Source organism: Coturnix japonica, chromosome 4 (genome assembly GCF_054131305.1).
Source record: "Coturnix japonica strain WE chromosome 4, WE-NBRP24, whole genome shotgun sequence".
Lineage (NCBI taxonomy): Eukaryota > Metazoa > Chordata > Aves > Galliformes > Phasianidae > Coturnix > Coturnix japonica.
In genome coordinates this window covers 67149019-67165403 of record NC_140666.1, presented here as the reverse complement: position 1 = coordinate 67165403, position 16385 = coordinate 67149019, and the positions used below count along the sequence as shown (strand labels likewise).

At 43.7% G+C, this 16385-nt stretch overlaps 1 protein-coding gene across 44 annotated transcripts in view; it reads right to left on the bottom strand.

The window, feature by feature from the left end:
- CLOCK (clock circadian regulator) overlaps positions 1 to 15684 on the bottom strand; it is a 52138-nt gene extending 36454 nt beyond the window's left edge. For 6 of the 44 annotated variants that reach the window (XR_014945022.1, XM_085544324.1, XM_085544352.1 and 3 more), the window contains exons 1-3: positions 15380 to 15536; positions 5388 to 5489; positions 2889 to 2975 (exon numbers count right to left, since the gene is read on the bottom strand). The gene's annotated coding sequence lies outside the window, so the exon portion shown is untranslated. The other 38 variants (XR_014945023.1, XM_085544325.1, XM_085544355.1 and 35 more) reach the window with 22 other exon arrangements.
- Positions 15685 to 16385: the final 701 nt, after the last annotated feature.

Genomic DNA, 16385 nt, shown 5'->3' with positions numbered 1-16385 from the left:
TGAAGAAAGTATTTATAAAGGCATTAGAGATTCCTGGGATCTTGCTAGGTTTCTATTTAACACTGGTATCAAGGAATAGGATACCAATATTTATCCTCATTCATAAGAAACACTGGAACTAATATAAATCAGATGTTGAGGCCACATTCTAAAAGGCTAATGAATACAGCCATACTTTACTTAGGCATACATTAAGTTGGAAACAGTTTAGTTATGCCTAATGCGTGAACAAATTTGCAAACAGAGTGAGGACAAAATACAGAAGAGAGCAATATTTTGAAGGCAATGTTACTTAAAATAACAAGGGCTCATCATAACTTGCTGGCTTATGATTTTCAAGTTTTGACTCTCAACATTTGCCTTCTTTTTAAAGGCTTGTTCTTGCCTCAATAAGGCCACCTCTTAAGGCTGCTGGATGAAGCAGCAGAGTATTAAATTTTGATTTTTACTTAATGTTCTGGTTTTTTTTTGCTAGCTGAAGTCTTTGAAACATGTATGTAACGATCTCTTTCAGAAAGGGTTATACAGTTTGAACAGAGAGATGCTTTAAGCCCGGGAGAACAAAATACGACATCGAACATTTTCACACTAGTTATAATATGCAATAATGTTGTGAATATAACCTATTTAAATTATTCTGCAAATAACTTGGTTTGGAAAAAAAAACAAAACAAAACACAACAAAACAAATCCACACCACATTTAATACAAAAAAAAAAAAGCCACCCCAAAAATAACAACCTGAAGTTTTCCTAAACGGTGCTGATATCTGCAATGCTACAAGTTTGCTTAATGATCACATTAAAGAACTGATGCTCCCAATGGCAACCTTAATAGAATACTTGAACCTTGAATGATTCTAGGGAAGAATGCATCAAGAGCTGAAACGTGGAAAAATCTGATAAACAGAAAATATAACTGAGTTTACTTCTAATCACTGCCTTAGGCAGGCAGGATATCACTGTAACAGCAAGTGTTCACAAGTGCCTGGGAATCTCTGAGAATTAAAGCTATACAGGCACAGATGGGAAGAACTCTGACAACTGTTTGTTCAAGATGAAATGATTTAACACTGGCAACTAAATATTAAATTCTCAAAGCATTAACAGCTGCCATCTTTAACCTCAAACTGAGGAATGAAGGAAAAAAATAATCAGTATTGATTCTTGATATAATGCATAGAAAAGCAGTAGAAACAGCAAACATTTGTGAAAACCACCTCTTTTTTGTCGTCTTGCTCAGACTTGATGTCTGCAACAGAACTCTGGGCTTGTGGGCCTTTTTGTTTTATTTTTAAATCAACATTGATTAAAAATTCAAGGAAAATCTGGAATAGGAAGTGCACAGATTTCAATACTGTACATACAGTTATAAGAAATATCATACGACTCCTATTTTCCACAATTTAAGAACATAAATAGGGAAGAAAACCAGATGAAACAACAATCAATTACAAAAGACAGCTACAAGCCATTTGATTCACTGTCATTTGCAGGTTTTTTTTCCCCCTATTTCCTAACAGTTTGTATAAAATGAAGCCACAAAGAAAGCGTGTGGAATTTTGAAGGCTGTGTAGGTTGTAAATATTAGTCATGAAATGTATAACCAGATTCAGAAAACAGATTCGCATCAGAGACATTGATGATCCTCAGCTTCTCACTAATAACCAAAGCAAACAATTTTGGCCGTGTCACCACTATCGAGTAAACTGAAGCAGTAGAAAAGGACCAGCAGACCAAAGCAGCTCATGCCGATACTGCTCGAGCAGGTCTATTTTGTATCGATTTCATTGAGCCTCCAGAAGCAAACGTTACCATCACACAGACCACTCAAATTTTTCTGAGGATTTAAGAATGGATTCAGGCCTGTATGTCCCCAGTGGAGACAGAAGAGCACCTCACACCTGCAGCAGAGCTTAAAAGTTTGTTTTCTCAGAAAGGAATGTAATTCAAACACAGTGAACCAGTAGGTGCTAAAAGGAACTAGTTGAGAGATTCTGTCCAAAACCGTATTAATGACATAAATCAAAATGGTAATGAAATACTACAATTGTATTCTTCCTTTCCAAAAAAAAACAGGTACCATCTCACAAAACAGAACAGGAGCTGATTCTAGAGAAATTGAAGCTTTTGCTTTTAGCTGCTCACCATGTTAAAAGCAAAACTAAACAGAAAACAGTATGTACCAACCTACTGGCTATTTCTTTCAGATTTTCTGTCTCAGTGATTTGTTTCCTCTTGTTACCTGTGCTACTAAATACAGCAAGTGAAAACTGAAGTTGTTGGCATCTCTAAACTTTCAAAGCTCACAGTATTTTTCTCACTGCAGTTCACACAACTGACACCAAAACAGGTCTATAAGCGCTACTACCAAAATATAACTTGCCCATAACAATCTAAATTGCAGATGAACATGAATTGAAGATAAACTGAAGATGAACATGTACTTTCTTCCATCATTCAAACTCATCTCAACATCCAGAAGTAAATGACTATGTGAGTTTAAAAAGAAAATGGGTTAATGATACATTAATATTTGTTTATGCCAGTATTGAAATGCCTGATCCTAATCATCCCAGACAGCAGCCACAGGAACACTGTGGCAGATATGCCAATGGAAACAAATCAAAAAACTATACAAGTTTCTTTAAAAGAAAAGCATTACAAATATAGTTGTACAAAAGCAAAGGGAAAATCCAGGAATACATTCATAACATTTGTCTTTCTTTTTCTGAGCTACATCATTTGCTTATCTAATAATTTAATCTTCTAGATTTTAAGTTAAATGCCAGATTGTATCTCAGCATTGTAAGTTATAAACAGGATTTGGTCTCATGTGATTAACTCATCCTGTTGCTTAGAATGATTAAAACATTCACAGAGACTCACCTAATTTCACCAACATTCAATATACAGCATCCAAATAACTTTCCAGAGGTTTTTGCAAATGAAGGAATGGGCTTCACACTGCATCTGCTGAAATGGAGATGAAAAGAAAACAAAATCATTTTTAAGCAATGCCCCCAAAAATATATCTTTTAAGGAACAAACCCTAAATACATACAACCCTAAATACATATACACTACCTCAGAAGTTGAAATTTTAAGAGATGAGGTATTTTACGTATTTTAGAAGATTTCTTCTGTGTGAGCCTGGGCTTCAAAGCAAAACCAACAACAGAATAATAAGGTAATAATCATTTTCATCAACTGTAATAAAAATTCAGTTGAATGACTATAAGCATCATTAAGCATCTGTGAAATTTTAATATGAATACTACATTCTTAATCTATAAAAAGTGAAGCAGTAAGAAGTCATCCAATTCATTACTATACAGAACCACCCTCCTGTAACTCATCAACACCAGAAACTTTTGGGTCTGGTTCTACACAGAAAGTCCAAAACGCATGAAAAAAATTCAGCACCATCCTGTAATAAGCAAAAGGTGGAAGGGGAAACATTAAGACAGTTCTCAACGCTACAGTCTGTTCTCAGCAAAACAAAGTGGAACTACAGCTTCCTGCCTGTCTTGCAATCTGTATTACTGTTTCACAATTGGAATAGCCTGACAAACATAGCAGCAATTTTTCCTACACAGCTCCTCTCCCTCCCCACTGCCTGCACAGGGCATAGCTTTGCTTTGGTCAGCAACTTCACTTCTTTATTTAATTTCAGTCAACTCCTCTGATCCAAAGATAAAACCCGGGATAAACTCCGAGCTTGCTCAGAAGGAATCTCTTTCTCTTTAAATCTGATGGGTACCTACTGACCACTTGCAGATCATTACCTTTCTAGAACCTACTAGACATATTTTGATTTAATGAGTTGAGATTTTTCTTCACTGTGATAAATAGAGTGACCCCAATAATTATGACAGAGAGAAACTACCTGCCCTATAATGTTACATTTCCCATCTCCTATGGATGGGCTCCAATGCACCACCGTTCCTTCTTACACTATGGAAGTACAGCAAATAAAAACAAATCTAAATGACAGTGGTCTGACTTGGCTTTTCTCCTTCGTAAAGGGGTTTTTCCACAAGTGGTGACAGGCACATTTCCAGAGAAGCAAAGGCAGAACTGCACATATTTACACATGCATGCACATCAAGTAGAACAGCAGCTTTCAAATCTCTGTTATCTTCCTATTTCTACAAATCAGCATTAAAAAATACTTTTATCTCTACTGAGCCATTTGCTTGCACAGAAACATTAGGACAACAATTATGAATATTCAGGGCTTTACTTTATAAGTAATCAGGATGCTCAAAAAATCCTCTGTTGTGATTTTAACCTTGTACAGCACATGTTATTGCACACAGTCCACTTTATTATGAATATTTCTGAACACAAAGATAGCAATAAATAATCAGAATAAAGAAAATTTGTGCCAAAAATGCTCAATAATTATGGCAATATCCTACTGAAGGTGAACTGCACAAACAGAATGAACACAATAATGGGGGTGTGCCAAGGAAAAGCACTGAGAGCACTGAAGTCTCCTTATTCAGTGCTTGTGCCTGACATTACTAAGGCACGGAGCAGATTAGGTCTGTTCACCTATCACAAGCAAGACAAAACTACCTAGTTTGAGAAAGACTGGCACAAAGTCTGATACATTTAAGTAGATCTGTATTTCTTGAAGGGATTTTTTAATTTATTTATTTTTTCCTTTTTAATTGACAGAGTCACTGTAAAAGTTTAACATTAATACCCAGCCACTCACAAAAGGAACCCTAGACTATCTGCCTGGTTTCGCATGCTCCAATTTGCATGACCATGGATGTACAAAGCAACTGGTAAACATACTGCATGACAAGACATGAATGAATCTTGCAGAGATGAAAATCTGCACCTCCTGGCCCATCTTCAGCTGGATAGAACAGAGCACCAAATCAAGGCAGTGGGGAGATGCAACCCTCTCAGAAACACGATTACAAATGAACAGAAGGATTGCTAATTGGAACCTATTAAGGTGCATTTGTTTGATTTGTATGTAGTTGTATATTCATGGAGTATCATTACCACTTTAACAAGAGCATCTGTGAAAAAAGGCCCCAACAAGCTGTGAGCATAGCCTGGGAGAGACACTAATTCAGGCTCCTAAAGCAGCAGGGCCACATTAGCATATGTCACTGCTAAGGATGGTGCCATCATGGGTTGCTTCTTTTCCTTCTGGTTTCTCAGGCACAACTGTTTTATTCTATGCTCCTATCTACAGGATGAGAGCTTATTAAAAGCTTATTTGAAGTATATTCTGCCACCCACACAACATTAATTTCAATCTCAAATTGAAGGGAAATGTCTACCTTGCCTGAGGTTGAAAAAAAAAAGATGCTTCTGTTTAAAGCAGTACTGTTTTAGCAGCAATAAAATCTACATACTTACTTAAATTACCTAGAAATCCATTATGCCTTGAAAAGTGGGTGGATAGCTTTAGTAGTCCAAATGTGATGTCATCTGAGCAAAAGTCTTTTTTGGCACAGTGTTCTGAAAAGCAAAACAAAAAAACAGCTCTATGAAAATGAATCTATTTGAAACAACTTGTGGATGAGCCCTTGATTGCTGCCCCATTTCATCTCCTGCTATTATGGTCACTTTCGTTCTAGCCCTAAAGAGTTCACAACTTCACACCCCAACTCTATACTCAACAAAATTAGAGTGCCCATGAGAACTTCAGATGTACATATCCCTCCCTTTACTCAGCTCTAAAGTCTGAACTTCCTTCAGCCTGAAGACCAAACCTGCGGCCTAACACAACAGCCTGAGGGCAGCACCACAGTTACAGTTCTAACAGCGCCTACTACATGTTAACATTGTTACAATTGCTTTGCAGCAAGTTATGCCCTTCTTCCATAACACCAGTGATACACCAGCCACATTTCCAGAATCGATATACACCGATACAATCTGATACAATCTTAACTTCGTATGAGGGTTTCGGCAGTAGGTGTGATCCACCTCAGAACACTCAGGCAACGCAGCATAGCACAGCAAAGAGCAAAAGCCATCTTCCCCTCACTGAGGACAAACGTAAACGTCAGTGAGTTCCACTGAGTAGAAGCAAACCATACCCCAAATATTTATGTGAACAAACACTACTTTACAAAAGCAACTCCCCATTTCCTACAAGTATCACTCCTACAAACAGGGATGAGCTTTATACATACGCATGCCAGAATGTGGTAACAACAGCATTGCTGACAATCATGCAGTGAACACTTGCATGAGGCAAAGTATATCTGTTAAGGAATCCATACACCTATTTCCATCATAAACCAATTCCTTTTGACATATGTAAAAAAAAGAACTTCAAAATCCTTAATTTGTCCCCATCTTGTCCCCAGATACATACAATGCAGCTGGAAGATGTCACAATAGAGAGAAAGAATGCCAGTGACTAAAGAAGGCGATTACAAAAGTATATTTCATTAGGCAAGTCTAATGTGAGAAGAAGAAAGGTGCTTCTAGAAGCCAAGTGTCCCACCTCAATGGTGCAGAAATGCATAAAGAAATCCACCGGCTCATTCAAAACCTGAGTGGAATGAGAGACAGTGACAGGGGAACACACATGCCTGAGTTTTCAGGCCAGTGCTGTTGATCTGCCACTCCTTTTGAAAGCTATTGAAATCAAGAGCTGAATGTCAGGGTGGGGCAGGGGGTAAGGGAAAGTCTTAGCACTAAGATGTGTGTCCCAGCTTTCCTGCCAAACCGATCAAACCAGCACATTTCCCCAGCCCTTTCCCTGTCTCTTTCTATTTTTTTCCTCTTTTTTCCTCTTCATAAAAGCCATAATTTAAACATTTCCTCTGTTTTTCCTCTCTCCATTTCCTACCACATCCCCATTCATCTTCATCTTGATTCAGCCCACTCTTCTGATGTTGTTATGCTTTCCAAATCCTGCTCAGTAAAATATTTTCCCTCTATTCCTTCAAATCTCTCTACTATTTGGATTTGCTTTATGCTGCCTTCTGCCTCTATACTCTCACCTTTTTCCACACTGGTCTACCTTACTCTGTACATAGCGATTACAACTTGTTTAAGTTGCTTGCTATGACTTACATTCATTTGAATCCTTGTCCCCTTTTCTTAGCTCATTCTCCTCATTTTCTTTATCAGTGGCACTTAGATCACAAGCTCCTTGAGGCTCAAACTGTGTCTTTACCTGGGAAACATCACGTAAACCTTTAGCGCAGCACAAAATGTTTAATACTGCTAGGCTGGCAAAATTTATATATATGAATATATATATGCAATCTGAAAAAAACCCTCAAAACAACAAAAATATTCTCACCTGAAAATCTGCATGTATTGCTGCTGGATAATGAAATGTATTTTAAGCAAGGTTACTGAAATAACAAGCTATCATTGAAAGTAGCACACAAGTTCCAAACTACTTTCACCCTCAGCCACACGCTAGCTAACAGCAGCCTGATTACATATAATGAATGTTGCTGCAGCGGATGGCAAGAAAAGCTTTATTAAATCATATTACCTCATTAAAATTGACAGCGAGGAAAGCGTGTGAATAGGGGGAGAATGTGCATTCCTACTCTGACAGTTCTTGGAAGCCATGATTCATGCTGCTACTTGCTTTTCTATGCACAGACAGAAGAGAAGCTGGTTTACTTCAGAATACTTGTTACTACGAAAACTACTTTAAAACAAGCACAAGTCAAAGCCGTGTAGCTATTTTACATCTACTACAGTACTTCATAACTGACATATTGTAATAAGCTGCATCCTACAAAATTTGTAAACATTCTATCTGTAACAGAGGTTTGAAAAGAATATCTGGTATTACTGAGCAGAGAATTGTCCAGGAGTTAAAAACAAGCTAGTGAAGTTTTCTTCACTTTCCCCCCCACTTCCACTAAGCCTGACAGAAATTTCTGTAGACCTACCATCACAAAGGACAAAACACTCCACTGAGACTAAAGAGAATCTTGCAAGTTGATCACAGTGCTATGAACTTCAGTACCTATGTTATTACCTAATTCTGACGAGGACAATAATTCATCAGTTAATGATCAGAATACCCAGTAACGGGCAGTAGGGCACAGTTCCTACAGCTCTGCCTTTCATCAGCCCCACAGTAACAAGGCAGCCTACAACCAGTCACCTCCTGCACAGCAGAGACCTGCACACGCTGAAAAGCAAATCAGAGCCAAACTCACAGCACGGCGTCTCTCTCTCTCTCTCAAGAAAGGGAACTGACAGGTTTCTCTCTACCCAGTTTGTTTGCCTTCCCCAAAACTGTAGGAATGTGACACTCTGAGATCTCTATCCCTCCTACAAACACGGTTGCAAGTGTCCTGTGACTACAAAAGCTATTGGCAAATATGTAAGGAAAGAATGAGGGGAAAAAAGGGATAAACAGTATCAATCACTTTCTGTAGGAAATCGGGCCTAAAAAAAAACCAACAAAAAGCCACCTCCCCTGTTGCTTGTTCCCTGAGCCAAGCAGATTTAGGTGAAGCACTTCCTGATTTCTCACATCTTCACATTCATGTTTCAAATACAAAACACACCCCTAGAGGACTGAGGGCTAGAAAAGTCCCCTCAAGTACCACCACCATTTCTCCCCATAACACAGCCTGAAGCTTCTGGATGACCAAGGAAAACCAGCCTAAGCCTCCGGCATTTCTCTAACAAGTTCCACAGGAAGAACTCCCCATCTCCCACCTGCCCACAGCAGCGTGAGTTTACCCTTCTCAGAATCCACAACCACCTTCCTGCAGGCAGTCACTGAGCTGCTGGAACATGAGTCTTCCACAACAGCTTTGTCAGAATGTGTGTGAGTAACATCCACTACTCAAAAGACCAACACCAGTCTCTGATGTTGTATTAAACATGCAGTGAAACAGCCACCAAAAACACCAAATACTCTTAAATGCCAGCAACTAATATTTACTACACCAATAAAAGCTTTTATCATCCTGGATGCACTTCACAAAGTGTACAAACAGTAACATGTTTTATTTACTGCAGAAGCAGCAGCAGAATCCTTGGAAGTGGAAATGTGAGGTTAGATATGTTAATGTCATTTATTTTACAGTGTTCTTTCTTCCTTATCGTGCATCTTACTACCTCATACTCAAATATTTTCCAAGACAATCATTTAATATGTAAAATTGTACTTTTCTTCTCATGTTTTTGTTAAGGCACATAAAGAAATGCACACATTATCATTCCTCTTTCTTCCAGGGGCCACTTGTTCCAGGGCCGTCCCCAATACATTCACAACCACTTCCTGATGGCACTCACGTGGCAGTGCTAGAACTTTCTGGATAACTGTCAGGTCAGCAGTTAATGGGATGCTTATGGGATCAAGGATCTTATGGGATCAAAGGAGCTGCATCTAAAATCTTTTAGATTTGACCTATAATGCCAGTATTACATCATTAACAATACTGTACCCTACTATTAAACACCTAAAAGTTAGATACGCACTGGATGACAAGCCCATTCCCAAGCATTCCTCTTCCAAGTGTCCCACAGCTCTACTACTACCACAAGGTGTTAGTAATTCAGTTCTAGCATCCAACCTGAACCCTCCCCGTGGCACAACTTAAAGCTGTTACCTCTCATCCTGTCACTGTTACCTGGCAGAAGAGGCTGACCCCCAACTCACTACAACCTCCTTTCAAGTAGCTGTAATAGAAACAAGCACCAAAGCCAGGGACAGCTGCATTGCTCAGCAATCACAGAATTGTAGGGGTTGGAAGGGACCTCTAGAGATCATCGAGTCCAACCCCCCTGCCAAAGCAGGCTCCCTACACCATGTCACACAGGTAGGAGTCCAGGCGGGTCTTGAATATCTCCAGAGAAGGAGACTCCACCACCTCCCTGGGCAGCCAAATACTTCTAAAAAAGTTAGTAGGTACACAAACATTAAATGTAAAGTAAATACAAAACTAAGCCTTCAGCATCACCTGTTTCTGAAGGTCTACGACACTGGTAATGTTAGTACTCACAATACTGATGTATATAGCTAAGCTTTTCCCATCAAGACACACCAGAGAGGGGGAAAATAAACGTTCTCATTTTTGTCCAGCAGCAGTTACAGCACACTAAGCCAGAACAGAGGAATCACAGGCACGGCCTCACTGCAGATTCCACACTGTGCTGGAAGCTGGATCAACTCCTGACCTCTCCTTCCAGCATCAGTGCTCAGAGCAAGTGAGAAGCACTGAGAAGCAAAAGGCTGGGCAGAACTGAACCAACAGCACGCAGACCTCTCTGGGTCCCAACGTGACAGAGGAGAGTTCTGGTTCCCATTCCCTAATGACATTTAAAGTTCTATATGGAAGAAAAGACTGAAGAGCTCTTGGAAGAGGCCACAAAACAGCTGCCCATCACTTTCACCTCCAGCTCCAAGAAAACAAGCACTGTAGCATTTTTCTTTTGCCCAATTAAACTTTAATCGCCTCGTATGCAGTGAAAAGTGGATTTTTAGTGTTTGGGTTTTTCATTGTTGCTGGGAGCATCCGACTTTTGTGGTTTTTTTGGAAGGAGACATCAAAAAAACCTCAATCCCGTCCCTCCTTTGTGCTTCTGAACAAAAGGGAGAGTCACCAGATTGGCCCGAGTCCAGTCCCGTAGGTGTGACTCAGGTGCGGTTTGAACATGCCTTCCGACAAGTGAGTGCCTCATTTACAGATTGCCTAATTTATGAATACTAAACAGGCGGAGGTGCCAAGATGCTCCGTTTTGACAAGAGCATGGAGGAGCTGAGTGAGAACAAAGCTTCAAGGTGCCCAGATAACTTTTACAGAGAGCTGTAAAAACACAACCAACATATGGCTAAAAGTTTAGTCTGGGGAAAAGGAGGCTGAGGGGAGACCTTACTGCCCTCTTCCAGTATCTGAAAGGTTCTTACAGTGAGAGTGGGGCAGGTCTCTTCTCACTAGTGACAAGCGACAGGACGAGGGGAAATGGCCTCAAGTTGCGCCACGGCAAATTTAGGTTGGATATGAGGAAGAACTTCTTTACAGAAAGGGTAGTTAGGTACTGGAATAGGCTCCACAGGGAGGTGGTTGAGTCATCCCTGGATGTGTTTAAGAGCCGTTTGGATGTGGTGCTCAGGGATATGATTTAGTGTAGGGTTGTTAAGAGTTAGGGTACTGGTTAGGCTGTGGTTGGACTTGACGATCTTCAAGGTCTTTTCCAACCTGTGTAATTCTATGATTCTATAAGTTCATCCTGGACTAAATATTCAGAACCCACCTTAAATCACAATTCTGACTCCTCTCTATTCCTTCTGGGTCTGGCCACATACCAAAATAACATGCATCAAAACCTCCTCAGAAACACCTGCAAATATCTTTTTACACCTACAGAGCCTCACAATGTTTATATTTCAGTATTTATGTTTAAATTCACTTAAAAAAGATCTTTCACTAAGAACTGTCTCATTCTGTTTTAACATATGGATATTACTCCAACGCCATTTGTCCTGTGGTTGCAGGCTGTCATAATACATATAATACATATATGTCATAATGAGGTTTTTAGCTCTAGAACTTGAAGCTTTCTCACACAGAGATTATTAAACACTACTACAAGAACAAAGTATTTGTCGCCACTCTTACGCCTCACTTGGATATATCTGCATTGGAAAGATGAGGATAGCCCACAATATCCCTTAAGCTTCATAAGATTCTACCAAAAATACCAGTTCTGAATCTTAAACGATATATCAACTTCTAATGGATCTGCATTGAATAAAACATTAACGTTACTACGGATGATTTTACGATACGCTCAGCATTGCTCCTCAGAACATCACTGCACAGTAAGAAAACTCATTCAGTGATTTTAATGACAAAATGTAACAGCTGGAAAAAGTCCAATGTGAGCAAACAGTAAAGTGACAAAAGACTCTACAAACGAAGTCATGTTGCTTCTGCTTAGTATTAAGTACATGGGAACTGCAAAGCACAGAAACTTTTGAAAGATACGATTACATATTCTGAAAGCAGCTGTATTTAAGAATTCATATTATACACTTAAAACTACGGTAAAAGAATATTAAAGCCATAAAATTAAACACTCAGGCATGAGGTTTGCCCAAATTAAAGCAGCCTTCACATTACAAAGGCATTTTGTGGCAGCAGTATGGGCTGAGAATTCAATCCTTCAGGGCAGCAGGCAGCTGCATTAACCATGAGTCTTCTTCCTCTCCCATCACTTTGCATTTCACATCTTAAGAAACAAACTGGGGAACACCTAACAGTTTCAAACTACCTCTCAAAGCCCATTACCTGAGCTAATAAAGCACCCAGCTGCAATTTTGAGCTGCTTTCCCTAGCTGGACCACGCAGAAGGGCATGAGAGATCACAGAATCACAGAATGACCCGGGTTGGAAGGGACCTCAAGGATCATGTAGTTCCAACCCCCCTGCCTGGCAGGGCCACCAAACATACACCTTTACTAGATCAGGTTGCCCAGGGCCCCGTCCAACCTGGTCTTGAACACCTCCAAGGACGGGGCATCCACAGCCTCCCTGGGCAGCCTGTTCCAGGGCCTAACCACTCTCCTAGGGAAGAACTTCCCTCTAACATCCAACCTAAATCTTCCCTCTTTTAACTTAAAACCATTTCCCCGTGTCCTGCCATTGTCAGCCCTTTCGAAGAGTTTACTCTCCTCCTGGGTGTAAGTTCCCTTCAGGTATTGAAAGGCTGCAATGAGGTCACTCTGCAGCCTTCTCTTCTCCAGGCTGAACAAACCCAACTCCCTCAGCCTGTCCTCATAGGGGAGGTGCTCCAGCCCCCTGATCATCTTTGTGGCCCTCCTCTGGACCCTTTCCAAAATCTCTATGTCTTTATCCTCCCAATAGGAATGGCTGTATCCCCCTCTGCCAGCATTACACTGAGGCACTGTAATCTTTCACTTCAGGCTCTGCTGCATGACCAAAGACGCACTTCTTACACCTCCTATTCTGAAGCACTACTGAATTCAGAACCCAGAGGGTGATATTTCCACTGCTGATTTATTAATATTCCCTCCAGAGCTTGACTAGGGCCAAAAAGCAGCAAAAGCTCAAAGCTTTTAAAAGCAGCGATTTCCTCAACAAGGCCAATCTGTGAAGATTTACGATTTCAGTGAAACTCTGTGCTAACAAGATAATTAACCAACACTACAAATTAAAGTAATTACCGCTCCATTTTTATATTGTTGAGCATAAAAACTCAGATTAGTTACAGGAGGGAGCTTTTATGAGCTCTTTCAAGCTTTTAAAAAGAAATACTGCTTTACTCATATCCTTTATTTTACCTATGTTAGTTAAACTCTTTGATGTAAGAATACAATGCAGAATAATTAAGGAACAAGGCATGTCTGAATAACATCTTAAAGTATCAAACACCAAACCTGGGAGGCTTGTGGGTTGTTTTATCTAAACCACGTGGACTGTTTCTTAAAGACAGAACTGCTGACAAAATTCTCGCCCCTTCCCATCACAGTCCCTCATATTCAACCTAAAACCCCAACACAAACATTCAGTATTTTATCTATCTGAAAGCAACGCCTTTAATGCTCTTAACGAGGGACCTCGAATGGATGCATGCATGAAAATCAGTAGCAAGATTTGCAAAACATCCCGTCTATCAAGTAGAATTTCCCTATTAAAACAATCAAATGCTGCCTGATTTCACACTCGCAGATACCCACAGATAAAGCCAGTTTTACTCCCGTATGGTATGATATGATATAAGCGTGACCCAGCTGCTCACACAGCCCTGCCAGGACTGCCTGGGTCACGCTGTATTTCTCAAGCACTCCTCTCACTAGCGCATTTGCCCTAACAATCCTCTTGCCTTCTGGCACACCTGTCACCCAAAGCAATGAGCGAGGTTAAATATAACCACATTAAAAAAAAAAAAAAAAAAAAAAAAAGGTGGTTAATTTTAACAGGGATCGCTCCCGGCCTTTTGCGGGATGCAGCTCCATGCAGCGTGGTGCAGGCAGGGCTGAGGGCAGCGGGAACGTGTTCAGAGGAGGGCTATGAAGCTGGTGAGGGGTCTGGAGCATAGGCCTTATGAGGAGCGACTGAGGGAGCTGGGATTGTTCAGCCTGGAGAAGAGGAGGCTCAGGGGAGACCTTATAGCTCTCTATAACTTCCTGAAGGGGTTGTAGTGATCTGGGGGTTGGCCTCTTCTCTTGTGTAATTGATGGTTGAACTAGAGGGAATGGTTTTAAGCTGTACCAGGGGAGATTCAGGCTGGGCATCAGGAAGTATTACTTTTTGGAAAGAGTAGTCAGGCATTGGAATGCACTGCCCAGGGAGGTGGTGGAGTCACCGACCATGGGAGTGTTCAAGAAACGCTTGGATGTGGTGCTGAGGAATATGATTTAGCCTGGAAGTATTGGTAATGGTTGGACTAGATGATCTTCTAGGTCTTTTCCAACCTTGATAATTCTGTGATTCTGTGGGACAGGAGGGCCAGCAGGGCCAGCAGCTCGGGCTCGCAGCGCCGCTGGTCACCCCGTGCCATCAGAGCACACTCGCTGTCAGGCTTTAGGGGATCGCTGTCTGTGCTCGGTTCCTGTGCTCCTTCGCACCTCCGTGCGTCCCAGCGCAGCTGCGCCTCGCTTTCCTTCTGCCACTCCGAAGGTCAACGTTCAGCGCTTACAGCAGAGCCCTGCCCTTACGAAGATGTCAGTGTAAATACCCCCGGGGAGTTTACAAGCCTCGCTCCTCGTGAAAACACATCCCGAGTTCATGTCCCGGCCCAAGGTACGAGCCATTTGAAACCGAAACCAACCGGAGCCGCCTTAAGCGGGCACTCACAGACAGCGGGGCGGCCCGGCCCCGGCTGCGCACTGACCCCCGGCGCTCAGTGCGCCCGGAGCCACAGGAGCGCGGAACGACTCCGATGCTCAGCGTGCGGCGCAGCGCTCGGTTGGGCGCTTGCAGCCACCGCACCAAGTTTCTACGGGGAACGTCTGAAAGCACCACGACAGCCGCCTTCCCGCTACGACCGCGGCCGCCCCACCTGCCGCAGCGCCCCGGGCCCGATCGCGGCCTGCAGCCGCCCGCCGCGCTGCCGGGAGCGGCCGGGCCGGGCTTTGGGCCAGGCGGGCGGCGCTCCAAACGTGCCCGGGAGTTGTGACAGGAGCAAAGTGGGTCACCGGGCCTAGCGGCTGCCCCGCGAGCGCCCCCCGGCCCCGCCGCCGCCCGCGCCCCCGCTCAAGGGCGGCCGCTGCCCTCCCCGCGCCCCGCCGCCGCCCCGCAGCCGGGGGGGGGACTCCGCCGGCGCTGTCAAACTTCGGCGGCCGCTTCACGCCCGTCCCCCGCCCGCCCCCTCCAAGGCAGCCGAGCCCGCACCGCTCCGCACCGCACCGCGCCGCTCCTCGCTCCGCACGCCCGCCCGACCTGTCCCGGCGAGCGCCGCTCCCCGCACGCAGCCCCGCGCCCGCCGGCACTGACACACACACACACACACAGCGCACACACACACACACACACTCAGCCTTCTCCGGCGGCAGCAGCGCCGGCAGCCGGGCCCGCCAATCGCCCACACCGCGCATGCGCCGCCGAACCCACCGCCCAGAGCCAAGGCGCCACCGCGCGTGCGCCACCGCGCACTGCAACCCACTGCGACCCATTGCAACTCATTGCGACCCGCCGCACCGCGCCGCTTCGCTCCGGAGCGCGGCCACTGCGCGTGCGCGAGAGCCAGGAGCCGGGTGCGGGAGGGGGCCGCGCATGCGCGTTGTGCGCCGCGCCTTCCTGACCTGGGTTCACCTCGCCTCGCCTCACCCCGCTCCGCCCGAGGAGGAAATGGCGGCGGGCGCCCTGCCGGCGGGGAGCGGGATCCCGGCCACGCAGCGCCGCCTCTACGGCTCGGGGCGGGGTATGGGCCCGGCAGCGGGGCCGGGACATCTCAGCGCCTGTGGAAATCCTCGGCCCTGAGCGTTCAGAAAATACGTTGTGTCGGCGCGGGAACGTACGGCTGCGATTGGAGGCGGCAGGACTGTCTGATAATAAACGTTAGCTCTATTGTGTGTGCCCGAGCGTGGGTCTTAAAGCTCGTACGAGCTGCGGGCTGTGGTGGTGGTGCGGACTTTGCAGGGCGCGCTGTGGAACACAGTTCAGCCAACAGCTACAAACCACCGTTAATCAGGTGCCTGCAGTGAAGGAAGGGACTTGATTTGGCTCCCACATCCCATCTCTGCATCGCTTTTCAGGTAGATTGGTTTTCCTGTTTGAGCTGCCTCGTGGCTGTACACAGGTAGCGTGAGGATGGGAAACCTCCAGGAGAACACAGAGAAACGTTTTCAACACAAAGGTGTCATTGCCAGAACGAGGACACGGCCAAGAAGCCTGAAGCAGGCTGAAGTTAGCTGCACGTATGCAATTTGACACAAGACCTCGGGTA